Source organism: Geotrypetes seraphini, chromosome 8 (genome assembly GCF_902459505.1).
Source record: "Geotrypetes seraphini chromosome 8, aGeoSer1.1, whole genome shotgun sequence".
NCBI classification, from domain to species: domain Eukaryota; kingdom Metazoa; phylum Chordata; class Amphibia; order Gymnophiona; family Dermophiidae; genus Geotrypetes; species Geotrypetes seraphini.
Genome location: NC_047091.1, coordinates 187527945 through 187546734, shown reverse-complemented (window position 1 = coordinate 187546734; position 18790 = coordinate 187527945). Strand labels below are relative to the sequence as shown.

General features: G+C 42.8%; 1 long non-coding RNA gene across 1 annotated transcript in view; it reads left to right on the top strand.

The window, feature by feature from the left end:
* Positions 1-286: 286 nt before the first annotated feature.
* Positions 287-18790, top strand: part of LOC117365389 — a 33905-nt gene continuing 15401 nt past the window's right edge. The window contains exons 1-2 of the long non-coding RNA XR_004540405.1: positions 287-526; positions 8843-8878. This is a non-coding gene — a long non-coding RNA (uncharacterized LOC117365389). The remainder of the gene's footprint in view (positions 527-8842; positions 8879-18790) is intronic.

Below are 18790 nucleotides of genomic sequence, written 5' to 3'. Positions count from 1 at the left end.
CAGCTCCCCCAGCCTAGGAATCATTTTTCTGTTGAAAAAACTACTTCCCAGGAAAAAGCAGGAGTGCATTTCTGGAAATCGCACTTTTCCAACTGCGCGAATTATTCTTACGCTTGTTGAATATCTGTATAAAAATGCACAAGTCAGAAAGCTATTTCGCCGCGGCCAAGGAAGGGTTAAAGCTACCTGTCCCCGATGACGTCAACGGGCTCCTGGCAGCCCCCACCTTCCCTCCCCACGTGACTCTTGAATTAAGAAGGGCCGGCAGCGCAAGCGGCGAGCAAAATGTGTCCCTTCCCTGCCGCTGGCTGCCCCCCGCTGCCCTGCGTCTGCAGCTCCGGGCGGCCGTGCTCCGGGCTGCAGCTGACGGCCAGCCGCCTGCGATGGGTGGGGGACCAGCTGCAGGAGCAGACCCTGGGCCGCAGGAAGCAGCTCTGCTCGTCCATCTGCCTCGTCTGTGCCGTCGCTCCCTTCGCGCTCCTCTTGCTGCTGCTGCGGGGGACGAGGAGCTGAGAGCCAGCGACAGGTGAGCCAAAGGCAGGGACCTGAGAAAAGCCGGCCAGGAAAAGCTGCTCCAGAAAAAGGACGGATCCGTCTTCCTTTTCCTGGAGCCAGAAGGTAACCCGGTTTTGCTAGATTTTCTGCAAGTTAAATTTCTACTTTTCCAAACGGAATTGTGGTGCAAAATCCTACTGGCTGGACCCCAGAAGTCTTTATCTGCCCTCATCTACTAGAAGCTTTTTTTCTTCACGTTTCTGCATTTGACAAAAATAGTCCTACATCCGAATTACAGGTTAAATTAGTCTTTGTTATATTTTGTAAGATTTAGGGTTTTTTTGTTAGTTATGTTTGTCTCCCCCAATTTTGTGATTTTGTTGATTTGTTCATCGCTTGGAATAAGCGATGAATCAAATTTTAGAATAAACTTGAAACTTGTTCAATTATACATTCCAAAAGTAAGATCAGTCCACAATAACAACTGACTGAATCGACTTTTTCCAATGGAATTTGACAGCCTCCAAACAATTCTCACTGAGCAGATTTACTGAAGTTCAAATCTCAGGAAGTAGATCTAGACATTGTAGAAATACATTTGGATAGTTGCTGCAGCTCATAGGAAACATATCTATTATCTTTAGAATGAGTATTATAAAACCAAGAGGCCACTCGGGTGCAGTTTAAGCGACCATTCCCGATCTGAATCTATGGCAAACTGAACCAAAAGTGAAGCAGGAACTTGGGCTTCGGTATCGGACTTCTCAAGGAAATTAGTTAAATCAAAGCTATCGGCAGATAAATTCTGAGATGTTATCCTTGAAACTTTTGAGAGCCTCCGGTACTTGTAAAATCTCATTAAGGTAACATTTCTTCTGCTGTGATAAGAAAAACTTTGGGGAAATTTATAATCCTAACATTACATATTCTAGTTACATTCTCCAACATTTCATATTTGAAGTGTAAGTTCCCACTGTCTTTAACGCAAGTTAAAGCGTGCAATTCCAAATCTTTCAATCTAGACTCACAGTCTGCCGATTTATTCTCCAAAGTTGACAGTTTATTCTTTATTTCCATATGCTCAGAGAGCACCGTTGTACATCGAGAAGATAACTGCAAAAGTTGTAAGCTGGAAATAGCTTCCCAAATCGACTCCATGTTAAAGACCCTAGGTCTTTGCAAGAGAGCAATCTCCATTCTAGGACCCAGGAAAGACACAGATTCCTCTTCATGGGTTTGCTCCATTTCCTCCACCGAGTGTGTTGGTATATCCTCCTGCATCTGTATAGGGTCGAGAAACCGACTCTGTTGAGACGGCAAGGTCCAACCTCCAACAACTCATCCGTAGCCCCTGGACAACTCGGTGGACTCCGCTCCTCCAGAGATAGGATGGTGCCTTCAAAAGAGTACTCGCACGCTTCAGCCTGCGTACCTCCTCCTGCCAAAGATCCCTCTGGTTGCTGTACTCAGGAGCTATACTCCACGAAGGCGTCCATTGGGCCGGTAGAAGAAACAGATTCCTCCGGGAACACCCGGATCTTGGATTTTCTCTTTACCATTGGTAAAGTTGAAAAGTAAAGTTTTTCCTGGCAACAGTGTCTTCGTGGAAGCTTCAAGCTGCCATCTTAGGTAAGCTTCACCCCTTTCAATTTCCACTATACGCTTAAGCTTTTTTTCAAGAGGGAAACCAAAGCACTGCCATGATGCAGTAAACTGGGATATAGGGAGAGGATGTACACGATCCTTTTGAAGAGCATGTATATGATCAGTTGACAAATATATTATTATTGAAGTGCCCTTGTCATGCTTGTCCAAGCATCATACTATTTCTAAATTCTAAAATCTACGATCTGGAAAGTTCAATTATTGGAAAGCTTGCTGGGTTTTGGGGTTTCTAAAATAAATTGATAATTTTTAGACAATTATTTCCACTTTGGAAATTTTATGTAAGTAGGAAAAAACCTAACAACTTCCCTGTTGTGATTGCAACATATAGGTAACTCAGAATATAGGGGAAGAGTCTGTGAGTGCTGTAGAAGACTGCCATTGTTAGCATCCCTATGGAAATAGGATGGTCCATTTGGTCTGCCCAGTGCCAACCAAGTTGTTAGGTAAGATTAGGCAGTTGCCTAGAGCAGCTACTGCCAAAACAAAGTGATAGATCCTGAAAGCCACACCAACTCAAAGAACCATCAATGTGCAGAAAGGGTGGGTGATTTTTCAAATATATTTCTTTAACACCTCTTTGAAAGAATTCACAGCGAGAATAAGTCAAACATAAGTTAACAGACAATTACAGCAGTTAAAAATATTCAAATTACAAAGTATGGCATAGTATGTTACAGAAATCCAAATAAACAAGAAAAAGATGTCCAAAAAAATCAATAGGTCTACATATCAAATTATATCCAAAAAGGAGAAAAGACCTTAGTGTCCAATAGGGGCTCTAAAAAGCTACCTACATAGACAAGCTGGTTTCAAACATAATTTGAGACCAGCAGACACATCCTTGGTCAAAAACTCCCAAAAACGAGAGAGGTAGTGTATAAGACTCTTTCAAATTCAATTTTTTCAATAAAAGTCACTTTCCCTTTCCAATATACTTTTTTTAGTTTTTTTCAATTTTTCAATGAACGTTGCTGTTTGAACGTAGTCCTGGGGTTAGAAAGCAGGAAAAACGGCTCCGTGGAGAGTATGCTACAGCACATTACAATATCGACACAATGCATGGTAAATAAAACATTTAATAGACAGCGTAGGGTGTGAACGATGGAGCATATAGCGTGGCAAGAGTAAGAAAAGAAGTTGCAGATGAGGTCAGAATGTTTGAGAATTCTCAGCTCGGGGAGGACTTGATACACCCCCTCCTATAGTGTCTGTGTGAGTCGTAGTCTGAGTGAGAGGGTGGTAAATAAATACACCCACCACAACATTTAATATTTTAAAAAGCATGTCATCCCAAGGAGTCTTGGGGGGGGGGGGGGGGGGAACTAGAGACCTGAAAGTGAGCAGGGAGAATGTAAGGCTGAAGGCTTACTGAAACTGTGGGCATTTCAACTCAACTCATTAAAGCAGTGAAATCACATTGACCCATTATCATTTAGACTACTAGTGCAATCACTAGTACTCTCTACACTGGATTACTGCAACATCATTTATATGGGCATTCCCCAAAAAACAGTGAGGAAAACTTAGAATAGTTCAGAACCCAGCAGTCCGCTTGATATTTGGATTAAAAAAGAGTGACCATATCAGCCCCTACTGCACTGGCTGCCATTCGAAGCATGAACAATATTCAAGTTCACTTGCATATGTTTCAAGCTAGTATGGGGGACTAGCCCCCACATACCTATTATCACACTTCATACTATACAGTCCCACGAGACAAACCAGAAATTGCAATCTATTTGCATATCCAAGCATTACCGGCTGTATATACAAAACTTTACTGGACAGAACTTTTAAGTACCAAGCAAACAAACAACAACACTGGCTGGACAGCTACATAAATGGAGCTGAACCGACCTACGTCGCCTTTAGAAAAACCATAAAAACTGCCTTATTTGACAAATATGTCAACTAAACTTCAACTACACCTCTCTCTTTTTCCTTTTTCTTTTACCTAATATGTCCCCCCTGAAAAAATTCTAAACAATCAGTATTATGTAATTCACCACTTTATCAAAAAGGACCTCTCTGAATTTCTAAACTAACTGTATATTATAATTGTTGCATTTCTAAGATTCTGTATACTGTCATTTCTCTATCTGCATACTGTAAATCGCTAATTGTCCAGCTCTCTTCAGTTGTAAACCGCATAGAAGTCGCAAGATTATGGCGGTATAGAAGAATAAAGTTATTATTATTATTATTATTACATGTGTCTGTTTTCTCTTCGAGCTAGATGGGACTATTGTTTTAGAAGCATTTGTGACTTTTAAAGGGGTCTGTAGCTACTGGGAAAGGAAATATACAGCAGAGAAACACAGTCAAAACTTCCCCCCACTAGTGAGACCAGGGCCAGCCCTACCACTAGGCACAGTAAGTATCTGCTTAGAACAGCGGTGCAGCTGTGGCACGAGAGAGAGCCTCCTCCCTACCCCCACCATGCTTGCTGCTGCCACAGCCCTATCACCTTCTGAGCGGAAGCTGTTTTAAGAAGACTGAGGCACCGATGCTCAAAAGGGTTCTCGAGGGCTGCCACACCGAGAACCCTATGCAAATGCATCACAAGGAGCCCATTAGTATTTAAGTGAGTTCTGCATGTCTTGTTTGAGGCACATAACACACGCAACAGCAGTGCCCATTTTTAAAAACCCATTTAAGGCCTGCAGGGTGAGCAGAGGCTGCTGGCTCAGCTGGTGTGCATGTGTTGTGCATTCACACAACACAAGCACAATAGCTGCGTCCTTTTAAAAAAAAAAAAAAAGATGGCGAATCAACTGAGCTAGCAGCTGCCACTCACCCTCCTGTCAGCTCGCTGGTCACAGCTCTGGAGCCAGCAGGAGAAGACGCAAATCAGCTGAGCCTGCAGCCGCTGCTCTGCCAGCTCACTGGTTGCGGCTCTAGAGCCACCATCGCTGGGCAGAGGGAAGGAAAAAGGCAGCTGCAGGCAGGAGGAGCTGTGCTTAACGATTGCTCTTCTAGTAAGCGCCTCCCCCTTTTACCAGGCTGCTCCACACAGATAGCACGCATATAACTTGCATGCTATTGTGCTGAGCATTACCTGATAATGAAAAATCACTCAAATCATGGTGGAGTCAGAGCTTTGTGCACTGGGCCCACTCAGGTGCTTTCATATTCTGCCCCCCTCTTATGCAGTCTTCCTGCTTGTCTCCTCTCCTTTTCTGCTCAGATCCAACAAACCGCCAAACCCTGTCGCTTCCTCCTCTATAATATTACCAAAATCCATCCTCTTCTCTCTGAACACACTCCCAAAACCCTTGTCCACGCTTAGACTTGCACTTAGACTACTGCAACATACTTCTCTCGGGCCTCCCGCGCACCCATCTCTCACCTCTTCAATCCGTTCAAAATTCTGCTGCACAACTCATATTCCGTGAGAGCCGCTATTCTCACATTCCCCCTCTCCTCAAGTCACTTCATTGGCTCCCCATCCATTTCCGAATACAGTTTAAACTCCTCTTGCTGACTTACAAGTGTACTCGCTCTGAAGCCACCTCCCCCCATATCTCTCCTCACTTACCTCCCCCTATGCTCCCATCCCCATGCATAATCTCTGCTCATCGGGCAAGCAAGCCCCTTTTATCTGTACCCTACTCTTCCACCGCCAACTTCAGACTCTGTCCCTTCTTTCTTGCGGCGCTGTATGCCTTGAACAGGCTTCTTGAATCAATACGTTGTGCTCCATCCCTGGCAGTGTTCAAATTCAAGGTAAAGGCTCATTTTTTTGAAACTGCCTTAAGCTCTTAACTCCCACTCACTGCTGTCAGATACCTAGACCTACTGTATCATTTCCTCTACCCTGAAATGTCCTGTCTAAATTAGAATGTAAGCTCTTCTCAGCAGGGACTGTCTATTGCATGTTAAAATGTTGCAGATCATGGCGGTGTTAAAGGCTAGGCTTGTACTCAGTCTTACAGCTTTTGGACCTGGGAAGAGAAGAGGTAGCGCAGTGACAGCAGGAAATGAGAAGGGAAGGAGAGATTCTGGTCACCTGGAAGGGAGGAAAAAGACAGGAGATGCTGGCTGCATTGGGGGGATGTGGAGGGGGGAAATTAGATGCTGGTCCTCTGGGCGAGATTGAAAGAGAAAGAAATGCTGCACTAGAGGGGATGTAGAGAAGAAAGGAGAAATGCTGGTCTAAGGGAGGGGGTAGGGCTCAAAGCATTGGGGAATTGGGCTCTGGTGGGGAGGGAGTAGAGTGCAATGGCTGAAGGTTTGCTTAGGGCAGTATTTCTCAACTTGGTCCTGGAGTCCCCCCTTGCCAGTCAGGTTTTCAAGATATCCACAGTGAATATGCATGAAAGAAATTTGCATATAATGGAGGCAGTGTATGTAGATCAAGTTTATGCATATTCATTGTGGATATCCTGAAAACCTGACTGGCAAGGGGGTTGAGAAACACTGGCTTAGGGTATCAGATACCCTTGGGCTGGTCCAGACTTGGGTGCTTATTCTTGTTGAAAAAATACTCTTTAGTGGGAATTTTAGTTTGGCTCCATAGACTAATTATACAGAGGTGCCAAATAGAACTTTTAATACAAAATCATAGAAATTGCCAGAAAATGGCCAAGACCATAGTAACATAGTAACATAGTAGATGACGGCAGATAAAGACCCGAATGGTCCATCCAGTCTGCCCAACCTGATTCAATTTAAATTTTTTTTGTTTTCTTCTTAGCTATTTCTGGGCGAGAATCCAAAGCTTTACCCGGTACTGTGCTTGGGTTCCAACTGCCGAAATCTCTGTTAACACCCACTCCAGCCCATCCACACCCTCCCAGTCATTGAAGCCCTCCCCTGCCCATCCTCCTCCAAACGGCCATGCACAGACACAGACCGTGCAAGTCTGCCCAGTAACTGGCCCAGTAACTGACCAGAACAATTTAGCCTTTTCTGACTTTATCCCCCACAAAATTGATTGATTCCAAAGTTGTTCTTGGTCAGGTTTTATCCTGAGGAGGAGTGTGTGGTGCGGTGGTTGGAGCTATAGCCTGGGGTTGTGGGTTCAAACCCCACGCTGCTCCTCGTGACCCTGGGCAAATCACTTCGTTCTCCATAGCGCCAGGTACGTTAGACAGATTGTGAGCCCACCGGGACAGACAGGGAAAATGCTTGAGTGCCTGATTGTAAAACCACTTAGATAACCTTAATAGATGGTTATGATTGTCTGTGCCTCAGATGTGGCCCTTAGTTTACAAGGTTTGCATAAAGATCTTAAGTTCTCATTTTATAAGGCCTGGGCATGGTAAGTGCCCCCAAGTGACCACGATTTCTAGACTAGCTCTTCTGTTCAGGAATCCTGACTAAATCTAAGCACCAACAAAAATGTAGTACAAATGGCAGCTCCTAGATTTATGGCGATGCCTTTATTCTATAACTTAAAGCAATGCCTCAGATCCACCCATTTCTGTTCCCCCCTTTTTTTACTTGACTGTAAAATTGAAGTTGGGATTTTGCACCCAAATGTTTGTGCATAACCCATAATTGATTTGCATTAACACCAATATTGCTTGTAAAAAAATGATCAGTGCTAATGAGCTTGTTATATAATTAAATCACACATGCAATTTGGGTACAGTTTTGGTGCCATTTCAGAAGGAGACTAAACGTCCGTGTCCTAAAAGATTGACGTCGAGAGTTACATTTAGGATTTCGTAAACGGCTGCTATTGAGCAGAACGCCAGTCTTGATCCTTCTTTGGTTTTAGCTTCCCAAATGTCAAACTGGCAAGGTAAACAGGTCAGTGTGACAGTATTGGGAACATAACTGGTTATGTTTTCTAAGATAACCAGTTATTGGCCAGTTTTAATGGATGTTTCTGCTGCATTCACCTGGTGCAGGCTCTATGTCGGCAGGTTCTGTTCTAAAATACAGGTGAAAAGATTCTTACTTCTGCAACTTATCTAAAATGACACTGGAAAGAGATCTCACTTATGGAAAACTAAATAGAAAAAATGAAATCTAGTACTAGGCCCCTCCTTGAGGGCCGCAATCCAGTCGGGTTTTCAGGATTTCATGAGATCTATGTGCATGCACTGCTTTCAATGCATATTCATTGGGGAAATCCTGAAAACCCGACTGGATTGCGGCCCTCAAGGAGGGACTTTGAGATCCCTGTACTAGGCCCTAGGATGCCAGATTTGGTAACAAAATATTCTCAAGTACAGTCTTTATAAAACCCATACACTAACAGCAAACTCAAGTTTGCATATGGACATTATTGTAGGAGTCCTGCAGTGTTGGATTTAAAATTGAGGTATCAAAAATATAGAACTTGTTTATCTGTTGACAAATGTTATAGCTAAAATGGAAATGTAAAAAAAGTGAAGATAACTAGCAGTAGATATTTAACTGTCTGGGGAGGGGAGAGAGTTCTTCAAAGTCTTAAGAGGGAACTTAAAACACCCAGCTGAGATAAAACATAGGTGTCCTAAGATAGGGAACAGCATTTTTTAAACCGATGGGAGATCCCAACTAGTAGGATGGAGCTTCCATGAGGGGAAAGATCCCAACACCTGCCCAGACTATGAAAGTAGCAGCTCCATCAATTAGAAGAAAGTCCTATAACTATTCAGGCTGTTACCTTCTTTGTAGATGTACTGCTGTTTCTTGAAATGTAATTCCACTTTTCTTTTCTTTACATCTTGCTGTGAATGAATAGTTGATCGTTCAACAAGCTTGGAAATGCTTTCAGTAGGTATGTATAAAATTAAACTGTTCCATGTTCTGTTGTTTTATTTTCACTTTGTTCCATTTAAAAGATGTCTGATCTTAATCTGACTTAATCAACTAGTACCAGAAATATGAACAAATGCACTGGCACATCAAAGGAACACTGGCATTCCTAGAACTGTTAGAACTGGAAACCAAGTTGGCTTCCTGGAGGTGTCCAAACTGCTCGGTTTCAAAAGAACAATAGATCTGCAACCCAATTGGTCTCACAGATACTGTTTTACAATATTAGGTCGCTTTTCAGGAGCCCTTACCCAGGTCTGAATCAGTTGAAGGGATTACAATTATCAATAAGGAATATATCATTGCAACCTTTCCAACATATATTGTGGCTTTTGGGTCAAAGTCTCCCTCCTCACCATGTCAAATCACTTGAAGCTTCTGAATCATCCAGAATACTTCTTAACCATTGTCTGCTTTGAAGAGCTTTTCATCCTAATAAGGGTGTGGCTATTTTACCAGCGGTAGATTTAGAATCTACATTCCTCCTGGCATTGGCAATTTGGTCCTGTCTCATTCTTGACCCTTTGCAGCCATGCTGCCCCATATAGATGCTCCCCACTTTTTTTTGTTTAGTAAAAAAGCAATCATTGGCTCTATCATTTACACCCCATGTTAACTTCTCTTAATCGCTTCACATCAACAATAACAAGGCTTGGATATATTACTACTTCATGTTTTCTAGTTGAAGTGGGAAAGTCAAGCAGTTTTTGACAGAAACTTGGTTCTCATTGTGTGCCCAGTTGCCCAATCTCATTTCCTTTCTCCTCGGCACCTTACCATAGCCTTCTTATAATAATAATAACTTTATTTTTCTATACCGCCATAATCAGTTGACTTCTAGACGGTTCACATCAAGAGAAGGCTGGACATTCAGCGAATTACAAATGCATGAGGGGAATGTTACAGGAGAAAAGGTTTGTAGGGGAGGGAAAGTAAGGGGGGTGAAAAGGGGGGGAAGTGTGTGTGGGGGAATTGCCTGAAGAATTGCTTTGGGGTTTGAAGGGGGGAAAAAGCGTAGAGAACGCGGAATGGTCTGTTTAGGTGGGGAGCATTTCTCTTTTGAAGTGTGCTTTTATCCTAAACTGAAGGTGATTTTTATCCTTTTTCTCCTAATTCACTATCTAATTTAATCAGGTTTATATTTATTTATTTATTTAGATTTATAACCTGTTCTCCCCAAAGAGTTCAATATAGAGTTTACATAGAATGTGTTGCAATATATCTTCATATAGTATTATTTTACTGATGCTGGTGAAGGGTTGAGGGAGGTTTTACAGCTTTTCTAAAGTTAAGAAGTCCTTTAAGGGCTCTGATATGGAGGTAGGCTGTTCCAGAGGTTTGGTAAGAAAATGGGATAGGATCGTTTCCAGGTTGTCTTGAGTTGGAGAAGTGTCCTGATGGTGTATGTAGACGTATTTCATCTTGGGAGTGTAGAGAGGAAGTTTGTCTGAGAAGTATGTAGTTGTCATGTTGTAGACTACAGGGATTTATATTCCAACACTAGGCCTTTAATAATGCAGCGTTTAGTTATGGGCATCCAGTGGGCCAATATCCGTGCTGGAGAGACTGGATCATGGGCTTGTAGGTTTTTCAGTAGTCTTATTGCTGCATTTTGAGCGTTGCAGTAATCCAGGCATGTAAGGACAAAGGCATAGAGTAGTTGGGTGAAGTCTTGTTCTGTGAAGTAGTTTCTTATCTTTCAGAGCTGGCAGAAGTAGTGCAAGGATGGAAAGACTGCTTGTGCGATGTGTTTGGAGAGTGATAGGTTTGAGTCGAGAGTAATTCTTAGGCTGTGTACTTCATCTTTTGCCATCAAGGTAATTGATTTCCAGGTTAGGAAAGGGCAGGTTTAAGGAGTATTTTTGTTTCCTAACCCATAGTAGTTTTCAGTCTTGGAGGTGTTCAGTTGAAGTTTGTTTGAGGTCATTCACTGTTTAATTTTGGATAAGCAGTTGTGCATACCTGTCTACTCCATTAATTAACAGAATAATATAAATATATGCACTCTTTCTCCCTGAGATTTTTGCTTGCACTTAAAATACACAGATCCCACTGGGTTTTTCCCATCGAGGAAAAACAGAGCTTTATATTCTCTGAGCACCATTGGTTTTAGCTAGATATATATTTCTTTTGCAACCTTGAGTTTTAAATCCTAGTGGACTTATTTAAAAGGATGGTTTATAGATACCACAGTCTCGGTAGACTGTTACATTTCAGTCTCCATAATTCACTGCAGGCTGCCTTCAAATAATCTGATTAACCTATATTTCTTTGGCCAAGAATTACTCTGTCATTGATCCCACTTCTAGATGGGGAGCTTTGATTATTTCTCCTTGGTTTTAATTGTACATTCTGCTGCAAACTTTGCCCCCTTTATTAAGTCATGGTAGAAGTTTCTACTGTGGCCCAGGGCGTTTAATGCTCCTGAGGGTTGGCGCAGCGTCTGAGCATTTAATGCCTCATGGCTTAGGAAAACAGGGCCTTTATTTGTAGTGCTGCAAGTGCCAAAATACAACAGGGTGAGAGAGACTCTAAGCCAATGTCCCGCAAACTTTCTCAAGCCGCGGCAAACTAAAAGTACTGGCCATGGCTCGAGGCACCTGGAAGGGTGTGGATATCGCCATGATGACATCAAGCGCATGCGTGTGAAGGCCCTCCAGGCGGGTCCTGAGATGCCAGAAGGGAAGAGGGCCAGAGATGATAGGTCCTGGCGCCCACTGATTGCCTACAGGACGTGCCTCTCGCCACGAGAGGCACGTCCTGCAGGCAGTCAGCTGGCACCGGCGCCTCTCCTCCTCCCCAGTGTACCACGGCACTGGGAACTGGGTCATTGGGAAACCTGGAGTTCTAGATGGCAAATGCTAAACTCCAGTGACATCAACCTTGTCTTTTTTCCTAGGCATATTTTTCTGATTGGGTTAATACACGTGGTGAGAGAAGGCAGGCAGAAAACCAGAAGTGGCTTTTACAAAATCCCTCCTAACGTGGGGTTAGTTGGCAGTTTTGGAACAAAATAAGTAAAGCTGTTTCATAAGCACTGAAAGAATTTGTAGCTCCACATCTTTAACTGACACTGTCACAAGTCAAACTGTTCAGAATCACTATAGGCAGTTTAACCAGCTACTAAACTAGACCAGAAGCTCTTTCTTGAATATTGATGTATTTGACCTTTCCACGATGCATCTAAAGATCTAAAAGGTTGGGTTTCCCCTCACACAGAAAAATTTAGGCATGACAGCAGGGTTTAATTTGTAGGGAAAGGGGAAGTGGAATTAGGTAGGCCAGGGGCAACAGGCCAAGAGCTGGCTTAGACTGTATTCTGCTCTGCTCCAGTCCCACTCATCTCTTCTCCTCCTCCTCTCCTGCAGGCTGCCTGAGAGAGAAGGACTGGAGTAAAGCACCTCTGCTGCTCTGGAGTCTGAAAAGAAGTGGCAGAACTATATTCCAGGCTGTTTACTCTTTACAAAATTAAGCTTTTCTTCTTAGGGACACTTTTCCTACATTTTCTTTATTTCTGAACATAGAAACATTGAAACATGATGGCAGATAAAGGCCAAATGGCCCATCCAGTCTGTCCATCTACAGTAACCATTATCTTGAATTCAGACAGTCTCTGTTTCCACCAACTCTTCCGGGAGACTGTCCCATGCATCTACTACCCTTTCTGTAAAAAAGTATTTCCTTAGATTACTCTGGAGCCTTTCACCTCTTAACTTCATCCTACGCCCTCTTATTGCAGAGTTTCCTTTCAAATTAAAGAGACTCAACTCATGTGTATTTACATTACATAGGTATTTAAACGTCTATCATATCTCCCTTCTCCCACCTTTCCTCCAAAGTATACAGATTGAGATCTTTAAGTCTGTCCCATTCGCCTTATGATGAAGACCACGCAACATTTTAGTAGCCTTCCTCTGGACCGACTCCATCCTTTTTATATCTTTTTGAAGGTGCGGCCTCCAGAATTGTACACAATATTCTAAATGAGGTCTCACCAGAGTCTTATACGGGGGCATCAAAACCTCCTTTTTCCTACTGGCCATACCTCTCCCTATGCAACCTAGCATCCTTCTAGCTTTCACCGTCACCTTTTCAACCTGTTTGGCCACCTTAAGATCATCACATACAATCCCACCCAAGTCCCGCTCTTCCATTGTGCTCATAAGTTCTTCACCCCCTAAACTGTACCATTCCCTCAGGTTTTTGCAGCCCAAATGCATGACCTTGCATTTCTGAGCATTAAATTTTAGCTGCCAAATTTCAGACCATTCTTCAAGCTTCGCCAGGTCTTTCTTCATGTTATTCACACCATCTGGTGTGTCTACTCTATTGCAGATTTTGGTGTCATCTGCAAAGAGGCAAATCTTACCCGACAACCCTTCAGCAATATCGTTTATAAAAATGTTAAAAAGAGCAGGCCCAAGAGCAGAACCAAGAGACACACCACTTGTAACATCCCTTTCCTCAGAGCGATCTCTATTGCTCACTATACTCTGTCGCCTTCCACTCAACCAGTTGTAATAGGGCAATTTCTCTGAGTCTCCATACTCCAGTAGAATCCATAGCCTGCTGGAATCAAATGAAGCACAGTGTATACAGCTGGAAGAAATCTTCAGAGCATGGGCACATTGGAGAAAATTGTTTTGGGCCTGTGAACTGGTGTGCGCTCATTGGCCTTCCAGTAGTGGGATGGCTGTTGGTTCTCAGGAAATGGTTTCTTTAGTGCCACAGACCTGAGACATATACCTTGAGCATTACTGTATTATCGGTTTTTCTTATATTCAAGGTCTCATGAATTTGCTATCTAACAAAGCAGGTTAGTGTTCTAGCTCTTATGCATTGTATCCATATCCGGATTTTAGCTTCTTTCTTGAACTGAGAGCTGTGCTGATATGACTGGTTGGCTTGTTTTGGTTTGTTTGTTTTTTTTCTCAGAGCTTTTAGTAGTTCTAGATTAGGGGTCCCCAAAGTCCCTCCTTGAGGGCCAAATCTAGTCGGATTTTCAGGATTTCCCCAGTGAATATGCAAGAGATCTATCTGCATGCACTGCTTTCAATGCATATTCATTGGAGAAATCCTGAAAACCCAACTGGATTCGGCCCTCAAGGAAGGACTTTGGGGACCCCTGTTCTAGATTGTGATGAACGTAACCCTATATTTCCTGTATAAGAACAAAAGAATAGCCTCACTGGATCAGACCAATAGTTCATCAAGCCCAATAGCCCGTTCCCACGGTGGCCAATCCAGGTCACCAGTACCTGACCAAAACCCAAGGTGTAGCAACATTCCATGCTACCGATCCAGGGCAAGCAGTGGCTTCCCCCGTGTCTTTCTCAATAACAGACTATGGACTTTTCCTCCAGGAACTTGTCCAAACTTTTCTTAAAACCAGCTACACTATCCACTCTGAGCCTGCGGGAACTTTGACTGCTTGTATATATGTTATATGAAAAGTGGCTGGAACCTGTAATCAGTTTCTACACCTGCACATTCTTTATAGTCACGATAATTGGTCCAGTGAAATATTACAAATCTATCTATCTTAACATAGTTTTACAGTCATGTGTTTTTGTCACATTTTCAATAATTTGAAATATTATTTTTGGTTCTTAGAACATTCAGAGCCCATGTTCTTCCTTTTTCATGCTTTGAACATTTTAGTTTTGCATTAATTTGTTTATGTAATTATTCATGGTTTCTTGGTCAGTCTTTGGTGTTAGTAACTTATGGTTTTGAAAATTATTGCTATTCATTCTTTAGATATCTATTGTACCCCTGAGGCATTCTGCGAGAGAGACAGATCTCAACATTTTTATTCAACACAACATCGATCTTGCACATTTTATACAGATTGATTTCATTTGTATTAATAAATGTGGGTTGATGTGTACAGTTCCTTCCCCACTGTTGAACAACTGCTTGCTTCACATGGGGTTTTGTTTCCTTGTGTTTGTTCTTGACCTCCCCCCCACCCCCTATAAAAACATGCCGAGCAATGTTGTAGGCAAATTCCATGATGAGTAGAGTTTAGGGATCTTGTTGGGTATCCAGGCAACAAAATGTCAGAGCCCTGGGACTTGAATTGACAGAAGGCTCTAGCTATAGGAATCGAAAGAACGGGGATTTTGGATTTAGCAGTAGCAGCTCAAGTTGAGTTACGTTCAGTTACAGTAGGTTTTTCTTTGTCTCCAGAGGGCTTACAATATAAGGACTCCTTCTAGTGGCAGCTTCTGTGGTAATTGTTCCAACGCACACAGGAATTTTAATGGGCAGCAGCGCATTTGCCTAATGGCAGCTGCTACCGCGGCTTTGTAAAAGGAGAGGTAAGTTTGTAGCTCAAGCACTGGAAAGTTTAAGTGAGTTGCCTAAGATCACAAGGAGCAGCAGTGAGTGTTGAACTACGCTCTGGGAGTAACCCCAGGAATTGATTTAGACCAGGGGTGTCAAAGTCCCTCCACGAGGGCCCCAATGAATATGCATGAGATCTATTAGCATACAATGAAAGCAGTGCATGCAAATAGATCTCATGCATATTCATTGGGGAAATCCTGAAAACCCTCGAGGAGGGACTTTGACACCCCTGATTTAGATCAAGAATGGTTGGGTGGGGTTTTAAAGAAAAGGAGAATATATGGCCCAGAAGGAAAAGAACTCTTTGCTGGTACAACTGCTCACTTGCCTGACCTGATCTGACCTGGATTGGACTTGCTCTTCCTGGTCTTTGACTCTGCTTCCAGTACTTCTGACTTGCTGATGATTGTGCCACTTTGTTCAGTCCTCCCGACCACTGTTTCACTGGACTTGAGACCTTTCAATTCCTCTCTATAGAAGCAATATACACATTAGCATCAACCCAAGTTTACTATGATTTGGTCTTGGCCTAAAAATTAGTTATTGCTCTAAGATTTGATTTACATGCTGTATCTGGCTACTTGTCTGTGGATGGTATGCTGATGGGAATTAGACTGGATTCTCATAAGTTATTGTCCGAGACAATATGCAGAGCTGGGTTGTGAACTTCTTTGAAGGCAGGCTTGTAAAGAGGGGAAAATGTGCTATCTTTGTATATAATTCTGTAATAACTAGTATTATTCCAGGACAAGCAGGCAGCATATTCTTACATGTGAGTGACATCATCCACGGAGCCCAGTATGGACAGTCCATAAGTGCAGTGTCATTTTAAAACTTGAAGATCACCGCACCATGCATGCTTCAGTGCCTTCCTGACCATCTTCCAATCGTGAGACCATCAGTTCTCAGTTTCTCTATATGCACCGGTTTTAGATGTACTTTTTCTGCAAACTTTTTTGGCATATGCTCTTCATTAGTACTTTTGTGCCTTCTTATTGACCCAGTTCATCATTTTTTAATTTTTTTAACCTTGTGGTCTTTGGGCCCTTTTAAACTTGTCTTCAGGCTGGACTCATCAAGCCCTGTTCAGTTTACAATCTGCTGAACCTTTCCAAAACTTTGTTTTTTGACTTGGCGTCGGAAGTTTTTCCTCCGATGTCCAAACTTTCTACTGGCTTTAAGCGGTGCTGATTTAACTGATAAGTGCACTAATTAAATATGTGTATCAATGTAATGTAACACTCCCGTAGGTTCAACACCTCCCCGCATAAGATTTTAGAATATAGATGCCAGCAAACCACTTAGCGTTTGTCCATATTGGTTTTCAAATTAGCATTTCCCAACTGGGCCGGGAAGCCAACAATATAGAAGAAAGCTTCCAGGGAAGGTTCGACCAGGCTTGTTTTCAGGGACACCAGGAACCCATCATCAATGAAGTAATAGAAAGCTGAAAGTTTTAGCAGCAGCAGCTGCGGCGTAACAATTCAGAGAGGAGGCGGGAGGATCAGTTAAATTAGCACTATAGCACATGGTGTGTCCCCTATGATGGTGAGCTAAGTCTAGGACAATCAAGCCATTGTGACATCACTCATGAGGTTGGCTTTTATTGGTGGAATGAGGCATTATGACATCACAGTACCAGCTCTGGTTATCAGAGGCTGAAACTTTTCACACTATTTATTTATTCAGTTTTCTATACCGTTTCCCCAGGAGAGCTCAGAACAGTTTACATGAATTTATTCAGGTACTCAAGCAGTTTTTCCTGTGTGTCCCGGTGGGCTCACAATCTAGCTAATGTACCTGGGGCAATGGGGGGGATTAAGTGACTTGCCCAGGATCATAAGGAGCAGCGTGGGTTTGAACCACAACCCCAGGGTGCTGAGGCTGTAGCTTTAATAACTGCACCACACTCTTCTGAAGCTTACTATCTCACACTGAGGGTTCACCATATTTTACACAAATTATATTTATTATTTTCTATGTGCCAGCATTTTGTTACACTTTACACTAGGTCTTCAGCATCAGACAACCCAATACCAACGGTATCGACATCATCTACCTCATCAGTGCTGCCTATAGCAGGGGAAACTCATAAAAAGACTAAGAAGTGTAAACACACATCCCCTTCCAGGAACGCCTCAACATCTTGGGCATCTTCACCATCAATTCGCTCTAAGCGCTAATGTACCAATGACACGTCATAGTTGGCATCACCTTTGAAGTGTGCCTCAATACCGGGGTCTGAGCAAGGGTGAATGCATGTATTTCTACAAATTCTTAGTTTGAGATATCTTTGTTAGGTAGGGTTTGCAGTCACCAATATTCAGGTCAACCAGTGCTTCGATGATCAACTAATACACCTATGATACCAGTGAACTTATCAGTTATGGCACCATCTCTGCAGGAGCAGCTGGCAGTTAATTAAGGCAACATCCTTGGAGCATCAGTGTCTATAGACAGTATGCATGCCAGATGCACATCATCAGCATCAATCATATACATCAAGGACGTACTTCAATGACATCCAGATATCAAGTCAAGCATCTACAATGAGGCATATATCGTCATCAAGAGAGATCAGTTCACTTCATTCTCAGCACTTCTATTGATGTTCATTGAGGCACTCCAGTTGACTCACCTCAACGTCACCCTCTATCTCCTCGATGGTCCTCTCCATGATCTCCTTGATGTTGTTCTTAATTACCATACCCCAGCATCAAGAATTATGACTCTCACCTCACTCGACATTTTTCTAGTGACTGGCCAGAGTTGTCAGCAAATGAAACTTATGCTTTTTCTGATTCATCTCCTTCATGGCTTTGTAGTATGTCTCCCCCCACAAGGTCCATCTTTAATTAAATTCATTAGACAGATGAGGCAGGAACTCCCAATAATGGAGTCTCCTTCAGCATCTCAGGTAGAGCTTAGAGATGCTCTGGCCTGTAAAAACTTATCTCCAGACTGCATAAAGGTTCCTTTACACACCTCATGAAGGAGGCATTACTGAAAAACTTGGAATCTCCTTTGCATGTTGCTTGACTTTATTTTTATTGGGGCAGATATTGTGCATGTGTAACACACGTACATCTGTGCCATTAAAAAAAGAAAGAAAGAAAAAAGCCTTGAACAGCTAAGTGACAGGAGACTGCTTTGGAGCTTCCCCTGCCACTCAGCTCTTCAGGCTTCCCCAAACCAACTCTGCGCATGAGAGAGCCGGTTTCTAAACAAACAATCGGATGGGATTAGGGCAGCCCTCTGCAAAACTCATTTGCATGGGAAGCCATTTGAATTTTGATCACCCATTTAGAAATTGGCCCACAGCGACCTGCTTAGCGACCGTTTTTAGTGCATCTAGCTCTGACTCAGGAATAATATCAGGAAGTACTGTATTTTTCGCTCCATAAGACACACCTGACCATAAGATGCACCCTAGATTTAGAGGAGGAAAACAAGAAAAAACATTCTGAACCAAATTCCCCTGCCAGGCTCTGCACCCAAACCCACACTCCTTGCCAGGCTCTGC